A 3304-nucleotide genomic window follows, 5' to 3' on the forward strand; every position below is an offset into this window, starting at 1 on the left:
AAAAGAGGGGGGGGTGTCAAACCAAAACCAGATTCTTATTTTCAGTTATTTGTGGCTTCAGACTATTTAAAGAAGCTGCCTTTGAATTTCCCAGGGAGTTTTTTCTTCTGTTCTTTTTGCCATCCAGTGGTCAACTCAGGATTTACCAACTAGGAAAGTCCAGGGGATTTTGAAAACAGAAAATTTGTGGTGGTTTAAGGGTTGAAATGAAAATACACAGACTGATGTTTCATGCCAAGTGGATGCTGGTGGCCCCCTGCCAGGCAGGAATACACATCAGGGCAGGTGTGGCAGTTGAATCTGATGGTATGAAATCATCCACACTCTCATTCCTGGAAGGTCATAAGACACTATGTCCTACCTGGTGGGACCCCCAAGACTATGGTCCCTAGTTACTCTTCAGGTCTGGAACTGGACTCACTCCCCTGGTTTCCAGCCAAACAATAAGCAAGCATGTAGGATGAACATTTACATCAGGTAGGTACACTCCTTAGAATGATTAATGATGGAAGAACAGAAAGACAGTATTTGCACAGGGAGATAGTTCAGGGGGCAGGAATGCATAGGAAAGAAGGACACGGGGAAGAGGTAACTACAGGGAAGAAGTGGGAAGAGAGCTGTTACAATGGGGAATTGGAGTTAATGTCATGAAACAAAATGTGTATGAACTGCTATATGGAAAATAAATTTGCTCTGTAAATTTTCACCCAAATCACAATATAATTTAAAAAAAAAAATTTCTTTGCCAACACTAAAACAACAACACTATGTGCTAGTATGGGACCAGATGTGCAGTCAGGGATGCAGCCTAGAGTTATAAAATAATATTTTACCTCTCTGTGGATTTAATTGTGTTCTTGAGGTCTTTGGCTACACGTTACCAGGTATCAGGGCCACGGTCACTTGCGAAGGCTGTAATTCCAAGTGATTCTATCAGAAAAGTTTGTTGCACAACAGAGACAAGACTAAGGTGGGAGGCCATGACTCTAAGTAACACCGCGTGAAGAAGCACGTGGAGAGTCCATACATGAACTTACTGTATTGAGAGTAAGAGGCAGCTTCCATCATCTGATGGTTTGGCAATCAGGAGGAGGGGCCAGAATTATTAAACGGGGCTGAGTAGACAAGGCAGTTTGTGGACCCCGTCCCAGTCCCATTCCCCAGCTACCAAGGAGAGAGGAAGCCTGGCCAGCAATTCACATCCCTCTAGAGAGAATGGGAAGTCATCCTCACTGTCTATTCCAGATTCAGGGAGTATCAAGATATTCCAGATACATAAGTTCAGTGAGACTGAGTGTTGAGAGAGGGAAAGAAATGAAGAAAAGAGAGAAGAGGAGAGACATGTGACCCCGGCACTGGCTGCAGTCTGTGAAATGGCGAGTCATTGGTGCCATGCCCTCCTGCTTGACCCTGCTAGGGGTCAACCAGGGTCTGGAAAGTAGGCAAGCGTGGCCTGTTGTTGGAATTGAAGCTGTCAAAACCACTTTGGCCAGGAGAGGGCCCCAAATTTCACTCAGTTCGCACATCTCTGGGTAACAGTCTGGTTAGACTTCACTTTACATATTTATCCATCATTCTAGAGCATGGAAGGGACAGAAAAGGTCACCAGAGAACCAGAGAAGGGAAGCAAACTCGGAGTCACAAGGCTAGTTTATGGTCAAGGCAGGACTAGAACCCATGTAGGGTATGTCCTACTCCAGGATTCTGTTCTCAACCCTTCTTTTCTTTCTTCTTAAAACCAAGAAACCAAACTCACTGCTGTCAAGTGGATTCTGACTCATAGCGATCCCTCCTTGGGTTGCTGAGGCAGTATCTCAGTCTGCCTTCTGAGAAATGTCTGGTGGGTTTGAACCGCCAGCCTTCTGGTTAGCAGTCAAATGCCTTAGACAAGCACTGACAAAGGTCTGCTGAGATGTTTAAACAAACAACTATTTATTGAGTGCCTGGCATGTATAAAGTCCTGTGCTGGGTGTGTGGGGGCAGGTGGCTGGTGGTAGGCAGCAGAGTGGCAGAAGTGGTGGGTGGCACAGGTGCAGTGTGGTGAGGGTGGGGAGGGACAGGATGGTGCCAAAGTCTAAATTCATTGTCCTGAAAGTCCTCACAGGCTTCTTACTGGTTTGGAAAGCATGGTGAAGCATATTGTTGTTGTAATGTGCTGTCGAGTTGTCTCCGACTCCTAGCCACCCCTCCTTGGGTTTCTGAGGCAGTATCACTACGGAAGCAGATTGCCCAATCTTCCTTGTTGTTGTTGTTGTTGTTATTTGCTGTCGAGTCAGTCCTGACTCATAGCGACCCCTCCTTGGGTTTCCGAGGCAGTATCACTACGGAAGTAGGATTGCCCAACCTTCCTTCCAAGGAGTGGCTGGTGGGTTTGAACCGCCAGCCGTCTGGTTAGCAGGCAAGTGTCTTAGCCACTATGCTAATTTTCCTTAGGAGAGTTAAATCACAATAAAAGATGTAAATAAGAGTCTGGCGCAGTGCAGGCTGAGCGTCACAGCTCAATGCGATGTGTGATTATTAATCAGGTGAGTCATTAGCAGTTGCCATAAAATTTCAGAGGAGGAAGAGAGAATCATACTATGCCGTAACTGTATATTAGCACTTCACGGCTCCCAGTGCTTTCCCTCATATGGAGTGGTCAAGAAGGCCCTTGGTTGGAGAGGACCCAGGCTCTGCTTGCTGCCTTGAGGAGCTGATGGGATTGGCATGTGCTCAGAGGACTGTGCAGAAACTCCCAACCCTGCCCTCAAGGAGCAGCCAGCCTTCTTGGAGAGCTCAGGCAGCTCATGATGCTGGTGTGGATAGAGAATTGGAACCTGGAGACTTGGAGTTCAGGGGGAGAGCAATGTCTGGGGGTGCAGATGGTTGTAAAAGCACTAAAAGTGTGCTTTTCAAGCCTGGGGATGGGACTAAGGAGCTTTGTGGCATGGGGCAACTAGCTTAGTTTCTCTGCGACTCAGTTTCCCCTCTATAAAATTAGAGGGATAAACATTCTCTCTTGGTTCTTCCAGGAGCTCTGGTGGTGTAGTGCCTAAGGCATTTGACTACTAATCAGAAGGCTGGTGGTTCAAACCCAGAAGGCACTCCTCGGAAGGAAGGTTGGGCAATCTACTTCCATAGTGATACTGCCTCGGAAACCTGAGGGGTCACTATGAGGCAGATGTGACTTCATGGCAGTGAGTTTGGTTTTGGTTTGGTCTTGATTCTTCCACTTAATTGGAAGCATCCTACATTTATCTGTTTTGAAAAATGAGATTTGCAGGTATCTGTTAGTTTGTGTCCTTATATGTTATGTGTCCTCTTC

The sequence above is a fragment of the Orycteropus afer genome, unplaced genomic scaffold, assembly GCF_000298275.1.
Source record: "Orycteropus afer afer isolate SDZICR_OR568_19922 unplaced genomic scaffold, OryAfe1.0 scaffold00064, whole genome shotgun sequence".
In the NCBI taxonomy this organism is placed as follows: Eukaryota; Metazoa; Chordata; class Mammalia; order Tubulidentata; family Orycteropodidae; genus Orycteropus; species Orycteropus afer.